This window comes from Mobula birostris, chromosome 24 (assembly GCF_030028105.1).
Source record: "Mobula birostris isolate sMobBir1 chromosome 24, sMobBir1.hap1, whole genome shotgun sequence".
Classification (NCBI taxonomy): Eukaryota; Metazoa; Chordata; class Chondrichthyes; order Myliobatiformes; family Myliobatidae; genus Mobula; species Mobula birostris.
Genome location: NC_092393.1, coordinates 36,268,105 through 36,293,067, shown reverse-complemented (window position 1 = coordinate 36,293,067; position 24,963 = coordinate 36,268,105). Strand labels below are relative to the sequence as shown.

The 24,963-nt window shown below is 40.7% G+C and overlaps 1 protein-coding gene across 3 annotated transcripts in view; it reads right to left on the bottom strand.

Annotated features, from left to right (window-relative positions):
• Window positions 1-24,963, bottom strand: part of rbfox3a (RNA binding fox-1 homolog 3a) — a 477,512-nt gene that overhangs the window by 208,537 nt on the left and 244,012 nt on the right. The window lies entirely within an intron of this gene.

Sequence of the window (24,963 nt, the reverse complement as noted above, 5' to 3'; positions counted from 1 at the left end):
CATTTACCCTATCTGCCATATCCCCTTCATTATTTTGTACACCTCTATCAAATCTCCCCCTAATCTTTTACATTCTACAGAACAAAATCTGAACCTATTCAAACTTTCCCTATTACTCAGGTGCCAAAGTCCCAGTAATATCAATTTTCTACGCACTTTCAATTTATTTACATCCTTCCTGCAGGTCGGTGACCAAAACTGGACACAAATTAGGCCTCACCAACATCTTATACAACTTCAAAACAACATCACATCTACTGTACTCAGTATATTGATTTATGAAGGCTAATGGGCAAAAAGCTTTCTTTATGACCCTATCTACCCGTGACACCACTTTCAAGGAATTATGGATCTATATTCCCAGATCTCTCTGTTCTACCGCATTCCTCGGTGCCCTACTGTTCACCAAGTAAGACCTACCCTGGTTGGTAATCCCAAAGTGCAACACCTCACACTTGTCTGCATTAAATTCTGTCTACCATTTTGAAGCCCATTTGTCCAGCTGGTCCAGATCCTGCTGCAAACTTTGATAGTCTTCCTTGATGTCTACTACACTTCCAATCATGGTGTCATCTGCAGAGCTGGTGGATCAGTTTACCACATTATCATCCAGATGGTTGATATAGATGGCAAAGCACAATGGACTCAGCACCGATCGTTGCGGCACACCGCCAGACACCAGTCAGAGAGGCAACCATCTTCTATCACTCTTTGGCTTCTCCCATGAAAACAATGTCCAATCCAATTTACTAACATATCCTGAGTGCCAAGCAACTGAACCTTCTCGACCAGCTGAAGTACATGTAGATAACATCCACTACCTTGCCTTCATCCACCTTCCTGGTAACATGATTGGCTAATTACAACCTAAACTCTGTACTCTCAAAATTTCACTTATGAAGGCCTCCCACCTAGCAAGTACACCTTTGTCAGAAAACAACCTGTCCCAATCAACACTTGCCAAATTATTTTCGATGCAATGAAAACTGACCTTTCTCCAGTTTAGAATTTCAACCCAAGCACTAGACTTATCCTTTTCCATAATTACCTTGGAACTACTGGTGTTATGATCATTTTGATGCAAAGTGTTTCCCCGACACAAACTTCTGTCACCTGCCGTGTCTTATTCCCTAATACGAGGTCGATCTAGTATTATACTCTCTTTAGTTGGACTTTCTATGTACTTTCCTGAATACATTTAGCAAATTCTTTCTCATCCAGCCCTTTTACAGTGTGTAAATTCCAGTCAATATGTGAAAAGCTAAAATCACTTACTACCACAACCTTATGTTTCTTTCAACAGTCTGGGATCAATCTACAAACTTGCTCCGCTAAATCCCATGGACTGTTGTGTGGTCTATGATATAATCCTATTAATGTGGTAATACCTTTCCTATTCCTCAACTCTACCCATAAAGCCTCAGAAGATGAGCTCTCCAGTCTGTCCTGTCTGAGCACTGCTATGAAATTTTCCATGACTAGTAATGTTATCCCTCCCTCCATTTGTTCTGTGTTGAACATTTAAATAAATAACAGTACATTTTTTGACTATTTAGGCATGCAAGGAATCATGCTGGTATTTGCTGATAATGTAAAAATAAGTATTGGCTCTAAAAATAATGAGCTTGCAACTACCTCACAAATATATAATGTCATCATAACTACTAAAAAAAATTAAAATATAGCTGTGGCAAGCTTGGCCAGCACATATTTCAATCTCTGTTTTGTCTTTATTCCTACAGCTTCTGGCAACATTTCAGTTACTTTCTTGCCACTCTTCTGCATTCATAGTTTTTAGGAAGTCACAAATCAGTAGATTTTCAACCAATAAGCACACCTTTGCTTCTCACATTAACTGTGCTATCATACAGTTCTGTAATGAAAGAGCTCAGACTTTGTTTGCATTTTTAATGAAGGCACTTGCACACAAAAAGAAATTAAATTTTGTTTTAGCATTAAATTTGCGCAATTAGCAAAAAGATGTTTAACACTAGTATATTTGCCTGCTAAACATATTTATCTCAACTAAATTAACTCATTTTGTTTATATGAGGAACAGGTTAGTGGCTGGAAGAACAATTGGTCTTGACATGAATTAGCAGAAAATGGACAAACAGTGCATGTCTCAAGGTACGACAATGAGTGCAGAAAATTTCTCCGGCAGTTAGTGCAATGCCTTACAGCACCAGCGATCACCGATTTCCGTTCAATTTCTGCCACTGTCTGTAAAGAGAATATATCTTCTCCCTCTGACTGAGTGGGTTTCCTCTCACATTTCAAAGACATATGGGGTAGGGTTAGGAAGTTGAGGGCATTCTATATTGGTGCCAGAAGCACGTCAACACTAGTGGCCTGCCTCCAGCAGATCAGACTGCGTACAAACAAGAGAAAATCTGCAGATGCTGGAAATCAAAGTAATACGCTCAAAATGCTAGAGGAACTCAGCAAGCCAGGCAGCATCTGTGGAAGAGAGTAAACCGTCAATGTTTCAGGCTGAGAGCCTTCTGTCTGGGCCCAAAACGTTGACTGTTCATTCTTTTCCACAGATGCTACCTGGCCTGCTGAGTTCCTTCAGCATACTGTGTGTGTTATATCGGACTGTGTAGGTCGTCAACACAAAAGGCACTTTTCACTCTATGTTTCGATGTAAGTGTGACAAATAAAGCTAATCGTTAATCTTTAATTTTTATTTCTAACATTCTCAGTTATTTTCATGTTGCCAAGGCATGCAATAGTTTAATTTTGTGCTTGCAAACAGAAAATTTCCCTGGGTGCTGGACAAATTATAATATTTGACATTTTTCTCTTTTAGATGGGATATCTGCAGTGTCAACACTGACTGTTGATCTTATCTTTATACGCCACTGTATGCACCTGTGCATTGGACATCTTCCTTTCACTTTAACCAAAATAGAAGGGAAGCAGAAAAGGTAGCAGGCTTAAATGCAGTGTTCTGTGTTCTAGAACTTGCTTTGTAAACTGCTCAAGGTGAAAGTTATTGCTTCCTCTTATGTCTATAAGAGAGCTCTGCAAACTGAAATGAGGTTAGACAATTTCAAAAGAATTTCTGACAGACAATGGTCCAGAACTTGACAGTGAATGAACAGATTCCATCAGAGAGGCTACAAGGATTACTTATGAGGGAAATCTTTTCATCTGGTTGAGAGTGTGAATTTTTCCCTACGTTTAAGCAGTGAACATCTGATTTGGAAGTTGTTATACTGATGCAAATTCCTCAACTTGACATCCCCAAATCTCTTTAACTTTTCAATAAACCTTTGCCCCCCCGCATCTCCAAAGTCAAAAACATTTTGAAAGGTGTGAAGAGAGATCTGACAGAAAAGTCTTGAAATGCTGCGGGTACAGTACTTCTGCAGAGAAAAAAAATACATTTTAATGACATTTTGATTTATCTTCTTTGACTTCATTTTTAAAAAGAACTTAACAGAAAAAATATCTGGGGCAATATTACCTTCTGGTCCCTGTACACAGGCAGATCTTTAGTGAGCGCCTGTTTCTACTTGAGGAGTTTTATAATTCCTTTGTGTCTGACTGTTTGCCTCTTGACAGCAGATTTTATAACTTTTATTAATTAGGACTGTCAGCCAGCTTGTCATTAGGACTATCTTTTTATTCAGGGCCCATTAAGCTGTTCTAATTCCTTGCTGCTCCCATCCCTTATACCAGATCTACAACACTCTCTCTACCTTCACATTAACATAATGATATTTGTGTTCATTATTTGCCAAAAATCTGACGGGTAGAGCAAGAAGCTTTGACTCACCTGAGCAGGGAAACAGCAGGGAGATTAAGAGAAACAGAATTCCATTTACAACACAGTATCCCTTTACAACAACCGGGCTGCGGATGTGCATCCAAAAAGCCTGCAGCAGACACACGTGGCACTTTATTTGCAACATTCAATCCATCTCTGAGAAAAATGGGCATTTTAATAGACATAGGTGAACTTCACAAGACAGGCATGGGCTTGAAGTCATGATACAGAGGCATTTGTAATGACATCAGTACCAGTTTAAAGCCTGTACGCCACCAGTTACAGATCCATCTCGTAAAGCTCTTCATTGAATACTTCATGGTTTTAATAATTGGACCAGAAGAAAACAAAACAATACAAATATAAATCTAAGTTAATTATCCTGACTGTATTTTCTTCTAAACTATTTGTGGTGTAATAGCAATGACTGTTGTTAAAGCCTTATCCTTTCAGCTATATCCTCCCTCTTATCACAGTCTTCACAGAGAGATAAAATGCAATACAACACAGCAGATTATTTATCAGGATTGATGATTTGGTTAAACTCTCATCCTTTCAGCTTCATCAACCCCTGATCCTGATTAATCCAGTGTAATATAGTACAGCAGGTTTGACACTGAACTAAATCCTCACTCTTTCAGCCTCATCATGTCTGGTAATTGGTACGGTACAGGTACAAATACCCAATTACGTGATATGAACTGATCTCGAACCTCAGTACAGCTCCCCTCTCATTCTAATTGTCAATGCTGCTACCAGGCTGGTCAGCAGTAGGCCCCCTGAGGATTCTATCAGAGAGAGCAACTGTCCCTTTTCCTGCGTGCCACGATTTCAGTCTCTGATAATTCAATAATTCCAGTCCTTGTCTTTGTTTCAATGCATCCTCTGCTGGCATTTCTCCTTAATTACTTTCATCTTTGCTCATCAGTCTACACTGAGGAGTTTTGCACAAAACACAGACGCTGGGGTCAGGCAAGAGCTGTTGAGCAGCTTCATTAAGAGCATACATTCACTGTACCTGTCGCAAGCAGAGACTATCGACTAACTCACAGCAAAGAAAAACTGTCAGTTCCCAAAATGATTCAGGATCAATAAGTTGGGTTTCTACGTGGAAAGCTGAGACATGAAGTGACCATTATCACTTTCCGATGATAGTCCAGGTTCTGGTGTATGTTTCTCTAAACTACACTGCATTCAGTTATTAATACAGCAATCTTTTGGTCATAGTTAGGGCTCCAAGGCATAAAACATCCTTTTCTGAAGAAAGTGAATACTCTGCAAATTTTTCAGCTTCACTTTGCAATTCATTCAGGGTCTTATATAAACTAGAAAAAAGACTTGAAATGGATCTAGTGAAATTACAAAATTGAAATGAAACAGGGCTCCTCTCCTCTCCTCGATGAGCACTGATGACATGTGGTGGAGTTAAAATTGCAGAACCATAGGTAAAATCATTGCTTACAGATCCTGGGGGTGGGAGGCAGAGACATGGGAATACATTTTTAACACCGAGCACGCTGTCCCGAAACATCACAGAATGACATGCCAATTCTTAGCAGGATGCCTCAGAGGTCAGTAAATCGACACAATAAAATTTTATTTTAGTTTGGCACTGCTTTATACATCATGGTCTGTTCTTTCACAGGGTTGGTCATTCAGACCTTTGAGACCATGACCCAATGGTTTTCAGTCTGGTCAGTTGGTAATTATTTTGAATAGCTTTCTTGTAGACTCATTAAGAAGGCAACCTTCCTACTGTTCACTTATATAAATGAGGCAGCTATCCTTTCATTTTCCCAACAAAATCTGAGTACAAAAGCAGGCGTCTGCAGTTAGGCATAAACAAAAGGCAGACTGAACATTTTAATTTGTTGCAACACATGGTAAATGCTAATGATCCAGGCAGAAATGTCAGTGTAATGTTGAATGAAAAGGCACACTGCTGAGGTGTTGTTTGTTGAATATAAGCACCACCTACTTGGGCGATCAGGTTCAAGCCTGTGCATTACTATTTGTAGAAGAAAGGTGAAATCTTTGGTAACTTCACAACAGTTCTCTCTTCATCACCAGGGAAACCAGAGCTCCATGAGCCAGTACTCATTGGAGGATCAGAGGTGGTGAGGGTCAGTAACTTTAAATTCCCGGGTGTCACTATCTCAGAGAACCTGTCCTGGAGCCATCGTATAAATGTAATTGCAAAGAAAATATGGCAGCACCTCTACTTCCTCAGAAGCCTGCGGAGTTTCAGTCATCAAAAACCTTGGTAAACATCTACAGTAGTGTGGTGGAAGGTGTGTTGACTGGCTGCGTTATGGCCTGGTATGGGAACACCAAAGTCTTTAAGTGGAAAATCCTACAGAAGTTAGTGGATTTTGCGCAATATATCACGGGTAAAACCCTCCCAATCATTCAGCACATCTACATGAAACATTGCATAGAAAAGCAGCATCCATCATCACAGGTCCTCACCAGCCAGGCCCTGCTTTTTTTTTCGCTGCTGCCATCAGGTAGAAGGTACAAGTGCCTCAGGACTCTCACCACAAGCTCAAGAACAGTTACCACCTCTCAACCATCAGGCTCTTGAATAAAAGGGCATAACTGCACTCATTCTATTTCTGGAGTTCCCACAACCAATGGTAACTAAATTTAAGGACTCTTTTACCTTGTTATTTCATACCCATTATTTATTGCTATTTATTTATATTTGCATTTGGACAGTTTGTTGTTCATTGATCCTGTTCCAGATTTTTTAGATTACTGTTTACAGTAATAGATTTGCTAGGTATGCCCGCAGAAAAAGAATCTCAGGGTTATACGTGGTGGCATATATGTAATCTGATAATAAATTTTACTTTACTTTAGAAAGAAAAGCCAAATGGCCACTCATTACATGCTACTTGTGAGACCTTGTTCTGTACAAAATGGGCACTGTGCTTCCACACAGATCAATGGCAGTGAAATTCAGTGCTCTACGGTAGCCGGAGAAATCACCCTTCAGTAGGTGCTCATGAGCTGCATTCTTAAAATGTTTTAGCAGTAAACAGGTGGAGAAGCATGGACAACCGGCTGCCAATGAAATGAAAAATCCATCTGACTTTGAATTTGGTAATTAGAATGCCGTCATTTTTTTAGGTTTGATCAATTATCTAATTCAACTTTGATGCTTTCTTATAAAGTCATCAGATAGATGGATACCAGAAAAATGCCTATAGACTAGTATGTGGACTAGTAACACATTAAGGAACCAAATGTCTCATTGGGCCTGTTAAAAGAGGCTTTCTTTGAAGTTGTTTCACTTAGCTGATTAAATACTACAGTCTTTCTGGTGAAGGTGCTCCCATAGTTGGGAATTCTAAGGTTTAATCTCAACAACAATGGAGGAATGGTGAAATAATTCCAGCAGTTACTCCAGGTGATGGAGTTCTTCAGCCCTTGTACTTCTTGGTAGTGGAGGTCTCTGCTCTGCAAGGTTGTTGACAGTGAGCAATTGCAGTTAAGATACTAAGGCAGAGATCAAAAGAAAAAAATCAACTATGGATAGGCAGAGAGATTTAGATAGAGAGTTCCATTGCCTAAGCCTTGAGGTGCATTCATACTATGAAGTAATTAGATTCCAAAATGATCAAGAGGCTGTCATTGTTGGTGTACAAATATCTTGGAGTTGTATAAACCTGGTAACAGTTTACATAATTAGAGAAATGTGAAGCCTTTGCTTAGCTAATGCTCAAAGTGAGTCAGGGTAATGGGTGCGTGAGATCTAGTTTGAGTGAGGGCATGTTCAATTCCCACCTGCTTCAAAGGGCAACAATCATACCAGCGCTCAAGAAGAACAGGGTGAGCTGCCTCAATGACAGTTGCCCAATGGCACTCACATCTACTGTGATTAATTCCTTTCAGAGGTTGCTCATGACTAGAACCAACTCCTCCTTAAGCAAGGACCTGGACTCACTGCAATTTGCCTATCACCACAATAGATCTATAGTGTACGCAGTCTCACTGACTCTCCACTTGGCCTTGGGTCACCTGGACAATAGCAATACCTACATCAGGCCGCTGTTTATTGACTACCCATCATCCAGGACCAGGACATGCCCTCTCCTCATTGCTGCCATCAAGGATGAGGTAGAGGAGCCTGAAGACACACAATCAACATTTCAGGAACAGTTTCTTCCCCTCTGCCATCAGTTTTCTGAATGGACAAAGAACACATAAATACTATCTCGGTATTTTTCCTCCCTTTTTGCACTAGTTAATAATTTAATTTCATTTTTTTTATATATATTTAAGGTAATTTAAAGTTTTTTATTATTATGTATTGCAAAGTACTGCTGCCGCAAAATGACAAACTTCATGACATATGCCAGTGATATTAAACCTGCTTCTGGAATTTTAGATGAACTCAGTTTACAAAAAGGGTAGGATTTAGATGATGTGGGACGTAAGGGATCTATAGCTCCTGCACGTTGGTAGTTGCAAAAAGAGGGCATGGCCTGGATCGTGGGGGTCTTAAATGATGGGTGTTACGTTTTTGTGGCAGTGCTCCATGTAAATGTCCTCCATGGTATGGAAGGATTGGCCTGTGATGCGTGCAATGCTCTTCTGAACTTTATAAGTTATATAGATGTGATTATGTGTGACCAAAAATGAGAGAGAATATTGCTTCATTTTCATTGATAATTGGTAATCAATGGGTTATTTCAAGACATTGAAAACCACTGAAGGGTTTTTATCCACTACCTGAATTGCAGAAATGCTGTGAAGCATTGCAGAGGCCCCAGGTGCTGCTGACTTTCAGGGCAATTAATCAGAACTTGTACATTCACACAGCGTTACCAAAGTAGAGAAGAACTGCATTCAGCAGAAAAGCCCATACTTCACTTCCATTTCTTCCTGCTCACTTTTGACCATTGTCCTTTCATAATCAGGAGCTTCCTAATTATTTTCTGAGCATGGTACTGAGGAAAATTCAATTACATTAGCTTAATAAATAATGGGCTATTTTGTACTTAACCTTTTCCACTTCTCACGTTTATGTCCCAGTGACCCCCTTGGTTGCATTACTTTCTTGAGACCCCCTTCAGTCCCGATCCATTGTTGAAAGAATCCACAGAGTGACCAACCAGTGGTGACTGAGAATCTGGCGGTGAATCCTGGGCCTGTGCCAACAGATCCCCCTATGGCTATCCAATAGCTTTCACTGTTTTCAAATGTGTTTGATGGTCAGAGACACTTAGAAATAGCTGAAACACATATGAATAGTCAAAAAGAATTAAAGTTATTTTTAAAACTAAGGGTTAAAATATTCATGTTAAAACACTCTTATCTCGTGAAAATGACATTAAAAAACTTACAGTTTTTAAGAAAGGATAAAATATATTTAGTTTCACACTTAATTAAAATGAATGGGAATGCCAACACTTTATAAGTTGCTGGTGAACGCAGCAGGCCAGGCAGCATTTCTAGGAAGAGGTACAGTTGAGGTTTCGGGCCAAGACCCTTTGACAGGACTAACGTTAGTCCTGACGAAGGGTCTCAGCCCGAAACGTCGACTGTACCTCTTCCTAGAGATGCTGCCTGGCCTGCTGCGTTCACCAGCAACTTTTATGTGCATTACTTGAAATTCCAGCATCTGCAGATTTCCTCATGTATGCCAACACTTTATTCCACTTTAATAAAGGCAAACACTGTAAGAAACTGAACAGGAGTTGCTGGAAAAGCTTAACACGTCAGGTAGAGTGAATGGGAAGAGATGCAGAGTTTATATTCCAGGTAAACAGGGAAGTCTTAAACTTAAGTGAAAAACTGACTTTAAGTGCAATTATCTGATGATGGTGGTTTTAATGGGAAATGTTCAGTCAATCACAATATGTCTGTTGCCATGAACTTTTAATGCTCCTCACACTGTGACATATCTTGGAAGAACACTGAAAAGCATTGATCCATAAATCACCACACAAAATGCTGGAGGAACAAAACAGGTCAGGCAGCATCTATGGAGAGGAATCAACAGTTGACGTAAGTGTCTCAGCCTGAAATGTCAACTGTTTATTCCTCTCCATAGATGCTGTCTGACCTGCTGAATTCTTCCAGTATTTTGCACATGTGACAAAGCGTGGATTCAGCTATGAAAGTGAACCGTGTATTATTAGAGAAGAACCTGGTTTCTTGGTGAGACCGAGGAAGAGCATTACAAACCCAGGCAGTAAGGTGAGCTGGTGAGTGATCAGTGCATCGTGGACAAGCAACAGAAACATAGCTCAGCCCCATTCATGTCCCATTGGCAGAACCCTCAATTGAAACTAGCCTGTAAAGACACACAACAGAAATGTGCTCTTGTCGGCTAGCTATTTGGTGGGTGTGAAAATGAAACTGGTTGGAGTTTTCAGGGATGGGAATAAACAGGGTGGAGCTGAAGTAGGGTTGGTTTGATCACCAGGGTTGTGACTGAGGCAGCTAAGGACAACATTTGCCTTAGCTTCTGTTTCTCTAGGTCTCCCAGCTACCTTCGGTGGTCCTTCAACTGATCAACCTCAGTCATGCAAGTGAAGAAATCAAGGATCCAGTTAATCAAGGAGGTACTGAGGCCTAGGACTTGAAGCTTATTGATTAGTTTTGAGGGGATGCTGGTATTGAATGCTGAGCTGTAATCAATAAAGAGCATCCTGATGTATGCACCTTTATTGTCCAGATGTTCCAGGCTTGAGTGAAATGGCATCTGCTGTTGACCTGTTGTGGCATTAGGAAAACTGGAGTGGATCCAAGTTGTTTCTCTGGCAGGTATTGACATGTTTCAGCACCAACCTCTCAAAGCACATCACAGTGGATGTAGGTGCTACTCAATGATAGCCATTAAGGCAGGTTACCATGATTTTCTTAGGCACTGATATAATTGAAGCCTGCTTGAAGGAAGTAGGTACCTCAGACTGCCGAAGTGAGAGGTTAAAGATATCAGTGAACACTCCAGCCAGTTGTTTAGCATAGGTTTTTGGTACTCAGTCAGGTACCCCATCAGGGCTGGTGCTCTCCATGGGTTCACCCTCCTGAGGGATGCTCTCACGCCAGGCTCAAAGACAAATCACAGGATTGTCGGAGTTTGTGAAGGTGCTTCCATCTTTTGATAGTCAAAACGAGCATAAATGGCATTCAGCTCATCTGGGAGTAAAGCCCTGCTGTCCCCTGTGTCACTCAGTTTCACTTTGTAGGAGGGGATACTGTTCAAGCCCTGCTGTCAAGTAGGAAAACAAGCCCCTTTCCTCCCTCCTACCCACCCACTCACATCGACAGTCCTCCACTGCCAGACCTCCGGGGCCTCTAGTTTTCAAAATGCAGGCTTTGGCCAATGGGCTTCAACATGGAGGTCCCATTTACAACATCCTGACGAACTGGGTATTTTAAAATCATGAACAACTTACTGACGCCAATCATCATGAAGTGCTTTGAACGGTTGATAATGGTACAAATAAAAAACTCCATTCCCGGCACATCGGAGACTCACTAACATGCCTAGTGACAGAACCGCTCGATGACAGATACCATAGCATCTGTCATGTATGTCAGAATGCTGTTTCTGCATTTCAGTTTGGCATTCAAAACTATTGTCCCATAGAGCTTGGTGAACAAAATCTTTTTCCTCAATGTGCAACTGGTTGTTGGACCTCCCAACGAACAGACCTCAGATAGTCAGGATGCACAGCCCTCCTCTTCCCTCGCCATCACCCTCAACATGGATGCCACCCAGGGCTGTGTGCTGAGCCCACTGCTGTACCTTCTGCTCGCAAGGGACTGCATGGCCAAACACCCGAGCAATCCCACTGTCAAGTTCACCGATGACCCGGCAGTGGTGGGGCTCATCACCAACAACGGTGAGACCTAAGGAGAGGAGGCAGGGAAGCTCGAGGCCTTGTGCCAGGCAAATAACCTCTTTCTTCATGTCAACAAGAGAAAGGAGGTGGTTATTGGCTTCAGAAAAACTTGTACCACTCCCCCACCCCTTTACATTGGCAGCACAGCAGTGGAAATTGCAAGCCGGTTGAAAACCTGGGAGCGCACATCACATGCAACCTCTCACGGTCCCAGAGCACATCCTACACAGCCAAGAAAGCTCACCGATGACTCTACTTTCTGAGGAGGCTGAAGAGAGCTGGACTTCATACACCCATACGCATGTCATTCTACAGATACGAAGTAGAGAGCATCCTGACAAGCTGCATCACTGCTTGGTAAGGAAACTGCCCCGCGGCAGACAGGAAGGCTCTGAAATGGGTAGCCAAAACTGCCCAACGCACCACCGGCACCAGCCTCCCCTCCATCAAGGACACGTATACAGAAAGGTGCCCAATAAGGGCCAGTAACATCATGAAGGATCCCACCCATCCCGCCCATGGACTGTCTGTCCCACTCTCATCAGGGAGGAGGCTACATAGTATCAACATCAGAACCATTAGACTCAAAACTGTCCAGCTCTTGGCTGCATCCCTCCCCCTCCTGTCTTCTTCTATCATTTTGGATCTCCCCCTCCCCCTCCCACTTTCAAATCTCTTACTAGCTCTTCTTTCAGTTAGTCCTGACGAAGGGTCTCGGCCCGAAACGTCGACCGTACCTCTTCCTAGAGATGCTGCCTGGCCTGCTGCGTTCACCAGCAACTTTGATGTGTGTTGCTTGAATTTCCAGCATCTGCAGATTTCCTCATGTTTGAGACTCAAAGACAGTTACTTTCCCCAAGCAGTAAAGCTGATTAACAACTCTACCCACTAACTCCACCACTACTTCATTACTTCCTATCAGTCACCTTATGTACAGCTGGTGTCACTTTATGAACATACAATCCATGTATGTAAGCTATCTTATGTATTTGTATTTACTGTATGTTTTTATTATTATTGTGCTCTTTATCATTTGTGGGGTTTTTTGTGCTGCATCAGATCCAGAGTTACAACTGTTTTGTTCTCCTTTACACTTGTGTACTGGAAATGACATGAAACAACCTTGAATCTTAAATGGCAAAAAACACACTTATAGCACAGGGGTGAACTACCCCAGAAAGACATCCCCTGAAGATATGGCAGATAAACTATGTGACATTAAGGTGTTGTAATTATTCATGGGATGATACAAACATGATTATAGCACAGAAAGAAAACTTAATTGCTAAACTTAATTGTCGAACTCAATCCTTAGTAATGCACACAAAATGTTAGAGGAACTCAGCAGGTCAGGCAGCATCTACGGAAATGAATGAACAGTCGATGTTTCAGGCTGAGACCTTTCTACAGGACTGGAAAGGAAGGGGAAGTTGCCAGAATAAAAAGGTGAGAGGAGGGGAAGGAGGATTGCTAGAAGGTGATGGGTGAAGCTAGGGGTTAAATGGCTGGAGAGGAAGAAATCTGATAGGAGGCGAGAGTGGACGAGAGGAGAAAGGGAAGGAAGAGGGCACCCGGGGGAAGTGATGGGCAGGTGAGAAGAGCTAAGAAGCCAGATTGGGGAATAGAAAAAGAGCGGAGAAGAAGGGAATTTTTTAAAAAAACTTTTGTTTTAATAACAGCAGCCTGACATTCACTGTACTCATTAGTAAAATACACATGATAAATTACAGCATATAGTAATGGTATTGCTATTTGGCACGAGAGTGAGAAGTGAGAGTAGGTTGATAACTGGATTGCTCATCAGGCAAATTATCCTAATTGTCCATAATTATGTCATATCATAATACAATGCCTATGTAGCAAAATGATGCTTTCAGACCCTTTGACATGAGTCTCATTTCTTCACAGAAAGAAAAATTGAATGAAGGTTGTACGAGGAAGGCCAAGCTGCTGGCCTCTGCCATTTGAATCAGGCCCTTGGCCACGTGCATCAAAGGAACATTACAGACCAACAATAGACTGTGAGGATGCAGATATTTATAAGAAAAACACAAGAGTGGCAATGAAGCAGAAGGCAGTGATGAAGTACACACGCTTGTGAATACGAATTTGCTTTAGAATCTACTTCTTCCGTTGTCCATCGAAATCCGATGACGGCATCCACTCCTTTAACGGTGAGATCTTTGATGACTATACAGTCCCATCCTGGACCCACAAGCTCTATTGCAGGTGGGACATGTATATGTAGCAGTGTGGGCAACCATGGCTGCATTTCTCCTGGCTCTCTTCTGCTGTCTTCTGGTTGTTCTTTCCATCTCCAGAATATGAACCCTGTCCCTACACAGCTGTTGCCAAGTGATATGGTCAGCAGCAAACTCCTCCAGATCCTCGGGTCTGATCTTGCACTTCCTTAAAGCATTCTTCATCTGATCCTTATAGTGCTTCTTCGGCCTTCCAGCTGAGCATCAACCGTGATGTAGCTGGTCGTATAACACTCTGCAGGGTAGCCGACATGGGGGCATCCTTATCACGTGCCCCAGCCACTGCAGCTGGCGCTGGGTGATCATGGCCTCAATATTTCTGCAGTTGGTCTTTACAAGTATTTCAGTGTGAGGCACCCGCTCACGCCAGTTAATTCCCAGGATGCGCTGGAGGCAGCTTATGTGGAAGCGCTCCAAGGACTTGATGTGACGGCTGTAGGTTATCCAAGCTTCACAGCTATAAAGTGGTGACACAGACCGCTTGGTATACGGTGACCTTTGTGGAGGGACGAAGGGTCCTGTTCTGAAAGACTCTACACCGAAGTCTCCCAAAGGCAGCTGATGCCTGTTTAATGCGGCTCTGGATGTCATTGTCAATGCTGCTATCCTCAGAGAGAATGCTCCCCAGATATTCAAAAGGTGGCACTACTGACAGCTTTTCATCACCAACAGAGAAGGCAGGTAGAGTGGGTGGGACATTGGTACTCCACTGGCAAACCATTCTGTCTTGGCGGTATTGACAGTCAGCCCCAACCTGCTGTACACTCTCACCGCCACAGCAAGGACAGTCTGAAGATCCTCCGGAGTATGGGCCACAAGAGCACAGTCGTTTGCATACTGCACCTCCAGGACCCACTCTCTACGGAGTTTGGTGGTTGCGTGAAGCCGCCTGATGCCAAAGAGGTTGCCATCTAATCTGACGTCCACTGCCACACCGCTGCTGTCTTCAATCTCGTTGTGGAGAAGCTTGGCTTTAGAATCACAGCAAGTATAACAGCAGATGTATTGAAAGGAATGTTTGCATTCTTGTATATACAAAAGATGATCTCTGCAGAAAGTAACATGCAACATCAGTTGTTTGCATTGTAGTGTGGCAACAAACATCTAACTATGTTGTGATATTTTCAGTAGATGACAATGACCACCTTAGACTGGAGAATGCACAATGAAAACTGCATAATGCATCGATATTGAGTAAACTATTTTATTACAGGAGGTTTTCATATGGACTCACAATTCTCTGCGTAGATTGATGGACATCATAAAGAGATGCCCTCTGGTAGTTGCATGCCTACAGTACCACAGGACTAGCCAGCTGGCATTCACTTCAGTAGTTTCTGTGTGCCATCATATGACTCTGCACAAATAACAGCTGCTGATGGTGGTAGTATTAAGCCTGCAGCGAGCACACCAAATGATGGCTCTGGCATGGATGTGGTCTTCACCAAGGTTAGTTCCAGATACACACAGTGGACCGCCTGTAGTCTCTGCCGGACCTCAGTTGGCACTGTAGCCAGCACTAGTGCTATTTCCTTAACTGGGGTAACAGTTAATGGATTCACAACCACCAACGAGGAAAAGAGTTTGGCTCACAAAAGGAACTTTAAGAATCTAATTTCATAAACAGACTCAAACTGAACTGTGCAAAGAAGCACAACTATTTACATTAGACATTTCCATTGTTTTCTTATTGTGCAGAAAAGGTTTCTGTAAACTAAACAAATAAAGTGACTTATTCTGATGTTCATTTGGATCTACCCTTATGGACACTCCACCAAGGGTCAGAGTGCAGCAGGTTTACATGGGCACCTAATTTGTTCATTTCTTTTACCCACCTGTTGGCACAGAACATTACCTATAATGCCAGTTACAATATTTTTAAATTTTCAGTAGATTTAAAAATTCAAAGTTGTTACGACCTGTCACGTGTTCTGACCAGACCATAGCAGACAGCACAGAATAGATGAAGAGCTATCAGCTGGATTGTTGCCTCATTCATAGATTAACCCTGCTCCCAGCCCAGTATCCAATCCACTACAGCAACGTCAGTGATGGCAAATGGAATGTATCTCCTGTTGACAGCTTAGCCCTAAGCATTCTTAACCAGAATGTGATTCTTCAAAAATATTTGCATAGACAAATTGCATGCTGGGTTAATTAAACTTTATCAATTTTAATTAAAGAATAAGGGCCCCCCTTCACGTTTTCCTGAAATATATTATTAATGAATTAACCATTGAACCCAAAAGTTTCTAAGCCATGCAAATTCTGTTTATTTTAAATAAAGGCAGCTTTGAACTTCTGTCCCATTATTTTGACTGATTTATTTAGGAAGCTAAGTATAACAGTATTTCCATTTAATAAAAATATATTTGCTATGTACTTTTTGAATATGCTCATACACTTCTCTTTGATATGTAGTTCACTCATATTTCAGTAACAAATTTACTGAGTGTTACTTCCAAGTCACAGTCACAGTGATCTTTGCTTCAGTTGAATTGGAGTGTATGAAACTAACCTGAAAGGGAAAGAATGGTTTGTTTGAAGAAAAGTAATATCATTTTTGTCCCTTTAATTTAATTCTAGATGTCTTTGTACTTCATCATAAAACATATCATTATCACTAAAAAGAAAGTCCATATCATTATCTATTGACTGCTAATGCATTTTTCTGTTAAGAAATGTATTCAGCTGACTTTTCTAATGCATTTTTCTGTTAAGAAATGTATTCAGCTGACTTTCATGACTGAACAAAAGATAGAAGCAGATTTTGGTATTTAAGATGTAACTTACAAATGTGGTGCTTTAATCCTAACTTTAGCATTGTTGGATTCTAGAGTTCCCAGACTTGTAACACATTTTGAACAGAAAATGGCAAGAGTCCTGTTTTATAACAGGATGCACGCTTGAAATCTTCTGTTTTTGGTGATTGTTATTAAGGATGGCAGAACTGACAACACTTTTCAAAAGCAGTACAAAAGTGTGTTCATTTCTCAGCCTATGTTTGAGATAAGTGCTTAGGGCCAAGGAAGCATACATGACTTGTAAACCATCAGTGAATGTCAATTGCATATAAAGGCAAAATCAGAGGGTGGGATCAAGGGAGGAATAAACAGGCAACAGTTTTTTTTTAGAAAATGTGATTGCATCTGGCAAAGCATAAAATCTGGGCACGTTATTTTCATTCACCAGGGAGTCAAACACAGATAAATCAATCGTAGCAGCCAAAAAAAGTCTCTATCATTGTAACTCCCTATACTCAATTCACCATTATGCAAAAGATTCAGAAGCACTGGAGAAATCAACTTACAAGTTTGACACTAGGATGCCACCATCAGCATGGACTGGATTGGTTGTGAGACACAAGAGAATTCAGATGCTGGAATCTGGAGCTATGCAGACAGTGCCGGAGCAATTCAGGGGGTCAGGCAGCATCTATGCAGGGAAATTGACAGTCAGATCGAAACCCTTCATCTGGATTAGCTTGCAGCCTTTTCTCCATGAAAGGGAAGTTTGAGAGATAACCCGAAGGTCACTGAGAATATGAATGGGTTTTACATCTTGCAGATCTGTTCCAAATAGGAAGCCACTAAAATATCAAATCAGAATGCAAGGGAAACTGCTCTCAGTATCCTTTGGCTTCTGGAAGTCAGTAGCACAGTAAGCAGCGAAGGCAAACTGTACAGCTGCATTCAATGGAAAGCCAGGTAAACACAAGGAAGAAGGAAACAAAATAATGTTATGAAAAGGTTAGGCTGGACAGTGGAAGAAGGAATTTGTTGAGCATAATGGACCATCTGATTATTTTTCTGCTGTGAAGTTTACACAATTCTCTTATAAATGTCTTTTCTAACATTCCCTATCAAGTTTAAGACTTCAACTATAAACGATTATGAGCAAAACATGCCTCAAATTCACTGTAAAAACTTTCTGCGTGCCGTACGGAGTCCATGTTAGAATTACAAAATGTCACAAAGTATTGATAAGTTGGAGTCACAAAGCATTGCTTGGAGAAGGGAAAGCTGCCTTTACATTTTTACTAATACATTCATCTGTCACTCTGAGCTACTTTTCAGAGCATCACCAAGCTGAAAGATCATCGATTAACAAGACTTGGTATAGGGGTCTTCTGCATGCAATATATGCTGATACGGAATAAAATCTTCATTGTATGGCAAAAGCCAATTAATCTAGCTCCCAAAGGTAGAATATAAGATCATAATAGCGGATGTTTGCCAAATTCCATATAAAGTAGGGTGCAGAAGGAGCTGCATAGGTTAGGAATCAAGATCCAAGTACTTAACTTGTCTTGGCTGCTGATATTAACCAGTGCCTCTGTAGAGATGGAAAATAGGATTCCTGATTAAAAATACCTGGTTTTTGGTGCTTGGTTTATATTTTTCATGCATTGCATATATGCTTTCCAACAAAAATGAGACCATACCCTTTTTGTCCAAAAGGGGATTACCAAGTTAAGATAAATCAAGATCAGCAAAATAACATAATTTCTAAAAAAAAACAGATAAAGGAGTGATTTAATGGCTGTAATCTAATTTTGAAATTCCAATTATGAATATAATCCACTGTTAATCTTTATGATGTCACCTGAACCTCCTTCATTAGATTAGAGCTGTGCAAATCATTCACAGACATCCATCATTATTGCCTATATAATACACAATCAACATAATTTAATTCAATATTTGTGGACCATAAACCATTTAATACACTGCATGCAGATCAAGAAACTGCTTCTCCAACACATCAGCAATTTTGAAATGGTGTTTTGGATAAGAATTTTGGATAAGAATCCACAGCCTCTAAAAATGCTAATATATGACACACAGCAGTGTGCAAAGCTTGTATAATGTTTGAGGCCTTATTTTTACAATCTAGAGGTATTAAAGCTAATTAATTTATGTCTTTAAAGACATTGAATTGCTTGATTGCATTCCCTCCTACCACTCACCTGAAATTCTTAGCTTAAACTTTGCCTGTGAGTATATTCAGTGGCTGAAGGTAAAACTGAGAGTGTGCTTGACATAAGTAAGTTTTAGCACAGACTTGCCATAAAACACCACATGCTTTCTGGATTATGCATTATAAATGAATAATGTCAAATTCCAGTACAATCATATTCCACAAATATTGAATTAGCAAATCTGAATCTATAGGATTAATGTAGAACAACTTTTATTTTAAAATGTTTAAAGTTGAAGCTCAATAACAATAACATTAAGCGTCTCCTAAATCATTCCATGGTTCTGTTGTACCACCCATCTCTGATATACCTTTTGTCTTACTCCCTTGAAGATTTTCATCTAAAATTCCTCTTGTACTTTAATCCACACATTAATCTTTAAATATTTAACTGTTGACACTAAAACATACAAATATGAATTTGTAATTTTGATTGTTAATAATCACATGGAATGAAACCTTGTGTAGCCTGGAGCCCACAGACCTTGCAACAACTTATTCAGAGAGTATTAGCTTTCATGTGTATCTTTCAAGAGGGTGAACCCTCGCAAAGCATCAGTCTCCGTTGATGTTCCTGACTGAGCATTCTAACTGGCTGCATTACCTTCTGGTATAGAGCAGCCACTGCTCAAGATCAGCAAAAACTGCAGAAGGTAGCAAACTCTGCCAGATACATCACAGGCACTAGCCTCCCCAGTATCGCGGACATTTTCAAAAGGCGGCCATCCATCATTAAAGGGGAGAGGGAACATCGACTCAGACCATGAGAGGCCTGTGTCAGGCATTTTCATGCCTTACAAGGCGCAGACTGGAAGTCTGTGTGGGGCGCCACTCCTCGCACAGACACTAGAGCAATGTGTGATTAAGTGTTCTGCTCAAGGACACAAACACGCTGCCACAGCTGAGGCTCGAACTAGCGACCTTCAAATCACTAGATGAACGCCTTAACCACTTGGCCACGTGCCCAACATCCATCACCAAGGACTCCCATTATCCAGAACATGCCCTCTTCTCATTGCTACCACCACGGACAGGGTACAGGAGCCTGAAGACACACACTCAACTTTTTAGAAAGAGCCACTTTCCCCTCTGCCATCAGATTTCTGAATGGACAATGAATTAACCCACCAACCCATGAACACTACACACTACCTCACTATTTTTTGATTTCTTTTTGCACAATTTATTTAAATATATATTATAAACATATATATATATATTTCTGTGTGTGTGTGAGTGTGTGTGTGTGTTAGATGCAGCAAAATTTAGTTTAAAGTTCAATCGAATCTTCAAAGTACAGAATATTCAGAAATAATTTATTCAGAACAAATGTTTGTACGGCCAGAACAGAGTCAAGAGCTGCTTCTTGAACCTGGCATGATAGTTTTAAACTGGACAGTTGATACAAGTTAAGTCGGAGACACTCTGTCATAAATCAGAGCGAGATCCCAGAGAAATGATGTAAATAACTATTCCTCCAGCATTTCCTATCACCATTCTTCTAAGTTAGAAAAAGTTTATTGGAAGGACCAGAGCATAAATTCCAGCCATGTAAACCATTGTAATTCCTCCTCATATAGGCAGTGCAGATACCCATGGCCACTTGCTGTTGCTTTCATTTTCAACTTAAATCAGATGCGATGAAGCAATATTCAGATAGTTCTGCTTCAGAAGTGTCTATGTAATAAAAACAACAGACCAAGTCCATCTCTATAGAAATAAAGTATTGAGGTCAGATTACACCATCAATTCAGTGATAAAACATTTTGGCTTGGAGTGTTGCTATATCAAATTATTTTGCTTTGGGAAAAAGGCGAATTTAAATTCAATACTCAATGCTATGAGTATTAAAGCAGGATTTCTACTCTGCAGAGATGTAGACTTGAACTAATGGGCATTTGATAATTATTTATGAATGATCACGAGTGTCGTTCTGATCTTTGAAGAGCAAAATAAACTGCAGATCCCAGAAAACTGAATTCAAAATAAAACTGGTGGAATACTGAGCAGGCCAGGGAGGGTCTGGGGAGAGACAAACGGGGTGAACATTTCAGATCCATGATCTCAGATCAGAACTGTGAAGTATTTCCAGCATTTTCTGTTTTTATTACAGTTTGAATTTTAATATTTTCCTTTATTATTTTCTCCACCAGAAAGATACCTAACAAGATAGATTACAAAGGGAAAAATAATCATTTGATATTTAACATATCATTGGTCCATCTTGATTTATGTTGCAATATGATAAGTAGAAGTAAATTAGTTACATTATATTTGCATAAAGTTGATCAAGGGGTCTGACCAGCTTCCCTTAATTTAAAAGCTACATAAAGTAAGTAGATGTCGATAAATTCTTTCATTTTACTGAACTTAAATAGCAGGAGAAAAGAAAGCACTGATAGGGTGCTACTGTTAAAATTTTCAGCACATGATATTACCAGCTAAGATTTAAACAAATTGTTATAATTCACCTTTCAATAATAATGGGCACTTTGTTATTAAATGTTATGTAGAAGTTCAAATTTTGTCAGGAGAATAATTTTTTTTAATTATCCAGGAAGTAGCCCAAAATCCTTCATCCATTAATTATACATTCCCCAGCTATTCCTTGAATTTATCTGTTTTTCTAAAAAAAATGATAGTGCTGGCTGTAATGCAATTTCTATACCTTCTGCAACCATTACCCGAGATAATGCAGAAATCATTTACCCCATTAAGAGTTGAATCATATAGTTTACAAGGATGACACAAAGCACTTGCTGGTATGTTCTGCTTTTCATAACCACAGACTATTGACAAACATCATGACAACTACGTTCTGATCACGTGAAATTTGTCTCTCATCCATAAGAAAATTACACATTCCTTAAAGATTTATGAATACATGGTGCAAAACTACTGTCACGGTTTCAACAATTAAAGGGTATTGTGGAGATAAAGGTTGGAAATAACGCCCTCCTTCATGCAAGCCTGTTTAATGTTCACATCAGTGTACACTGCGGTGCTATCACTGTTAGTCCTAATTTGCTGGCAAACAGAGCTATTTAACCAATTTATCACTTAATAGGCAGGATACTGGCAGGGTTTGTCTATCCATTTACAAAGCTGCTTTAATCGTATACATGTATTCCGAACATGAGGTATGTATAGACGCATATTAAAAATGAATATCAGTGTATACAGTGTGTTGTAATGAACATCAAAACATATGTGTGTTTATTATAACAGACTTGTCACACATCCAAATGCATCCACAAAGAATTATCTGCTGAACAGATAATTTCATTGCATATTCGAGTCTGAGATATACGGAAAGTTGCTGCATATATTCTTGTACGCCTAGCTCCATAGATAGATGTCCGCAAAGGATATTGCCTTGCACTTAGATCCCCGATAAGCTCATGTTCATAGTCACTGCTTCAGAATTACAGGTTTGCTCCTCTTTCTGGCTCCAATACTGGTCGCTAATGGATCATGCATCAGTCCCCTATCCTTCACAATTTTCTCAGCATTAAACAAAATGTCATTGCTGGAAATCTGAAGTAAGGACACATGAATACAAAAAAGAAATAGAAACAGGAATATGCCACCAGGCTCCTAAAGCTTATCATGCCGTTCAGTATGATCAGGACTGATCTATGATGGCCTTAACTTCTCTTCTATCCTGTTCCCCAGAACCCTCAATTTTTCAAACATTTATCCATCTCCACCTTTAATATAGCTAATGATCAAATCTCCACCACTCTTGAACTCCAGCAATTCACTCCCCTCTGAAAAAAGGAATTCTAAACACCCCCATGTGAAATGGCCAATTCTTTATTTAGTAGCTATATCCTATTGTTTGTGACTTCCCCACTGGCTGAAGCATTTTAACGTCTGTCCTTTCAATCTCTCTTATGAACTTAAATGTTTGAATGAGGTTACCCCTTGATTCTTCAAAACTCCAAGGAATACAATCCTGAACACTGGGTTCCGGCCCGAAACGTCGACTGATCGTTTCCACGGATGCTGCCCGACCTGCTGAGTTCCTCCAGCGTGTTGTGAGTGTTGCTTTGACCCCAGCAGCTGCAGATTATTTTGTGTCTTTAATCTTGAACACTCTTGTGTCTCTCATCCAAGGGATCAGCCTGGTGAATCTCCTTCAGAACTACTACCTACTAGAGCAAAAGTCAAAGAGCAACACAGAATGGATACACGCCCTTTGCTACTTTTTAGATAAAAGAATTAAAGTGGGTACAGTATTCTAACTGCAACCTCAATGTAACAAAGTCTTAACTCCAATCCCTGTGCAATAAATGTCAACATGACATTTGTCTTCTTAACTACCTGTTGCATCTTCCTGCTAACCTATTGTGATCTATGCATAAGACAATAGACATAGGAGCTGAATTAGGCCATTTGGCCCATCGAGTCTGCTCTGCTATTCTGTTGTGGTTAATTTATTAACACTTTCAACCCCATTCTCCTGCCTGCTCCCTGCAACCTTTAACACCCTTACTAATCAAGAACCTGACAACCTCTGCTTTAAGGATGTCCAATGACTATCTTCTACAGCTGTCTGTGACAATGAGTTCCATAGATTCATCACCCTCTGACTAGAAAAATCCCTCCACATCTCTCTTCTAAAGGGACATCCTTGAATTCTGAGGCTGCGCCCACTACTGGAAACATCCTTCCCATGTCGACTCTGTCTAGATGTTCCCAACCGTTTTTATGCCAATGCGCTATACAATTAAGCAATGGGTCCACAGACCCCAGGTTGGGAATCCTAGATCTCAGCCTTTCAATATTTGGTCGGCCTTAATGAGATCCCCCCTCATTCTTCTAAGTTTCAGCAAGTGCTGGTTTAGAGCCATCAATTACTCCTCACAGTGGAAGGCCTAGATCCCTCTGAACATTACTCATTTGCAATAAAAATAAATGAATTAATAGTAGAAAATACTGCAGGTGCTTTGCCAAAAGAGAAACAGAGCAAATGTTTCAGGTCATCAGAAGGATTGTCAACCTAAAACATTAACTCTCTTTCCTGACGAAGGGTCTCGGCCTGAAACGTCGACTGCACCTCTTCCTACAGATGCTGCCTGGCCTGCTGCGTTCACCAGCAACTTTTATGTGTGTAACTCTCTTTCCTGCTGCTTCTCTTTGCTACTTGCTTTCAATACCTAACGCAAAATTATATTTTTCGACTGCACCTCCTATTCTCCATTGCAACATTCTATTTATCTTATTTTCCTCCTCACTACTACCACTACACCCACACCATTCTTAAAGCCTTTCTTTTCCATAAAGATTTTCAACATTATCACATGTTTCAAGACAGTCTGCTGCAACTCAGATTCAATCCTTTTGATTTACAAATGCTGAAAACGAAAGTAAACCCTTCAGCAGGAAACCATCTGTGCCTCACCTTTGTTCTTATCATCCATCATTTTTGGACCACTGTGTTTGTTCAATCTTCTGTGCACCACACACCTGGCCCACAGTTTGCTCGCATCCATCTTCTGATCCTTTCTCAGATCATCCGATGCTCTGCCTTTAGTTCTGCTCCTTGAGTCTGCAGCAAAGGGACATTACCCCCAGTCCAAATTCCCACCATGGAAATAGGGGAATTTCATTGTACCCTAGACATCTAATTGAGGTTTCACCGCAGTTGGGAAGGTTTTACAGCTATCATGGGATAATAATACCTACTTGACCATGAAATAACCTCAGAAACCATGCTTCCTGAGTGACAAATGAAAGACCAGATTTCCACAGTCCATTAGTTTTCTCCCCCCACTTTCAGCAGCGTGTTAAATCTTTCATTCTATGCTGGAAACCTGACTCAACCTTTGAGTTGCCACCAGATTTCTGCACAACACCTGCATGCACGATTCCTGCAGGGGGCATACACTCAGTGGCCACTTTATTAGGAGCAGTGCCCGCGGCCTTCAGCTGCTGCTGCCCATTCACTTCAAGGTTCAACCTGTTGTGCACTCAGGGATGCTCTTCTGCGCAGCCCTGTTGTAGCATGTGGTTACTTGAGTCTCCTGAGATATTCAGACCATCTATTTGGCACCTACAATCATTCCTCGGTCAAAGTAAC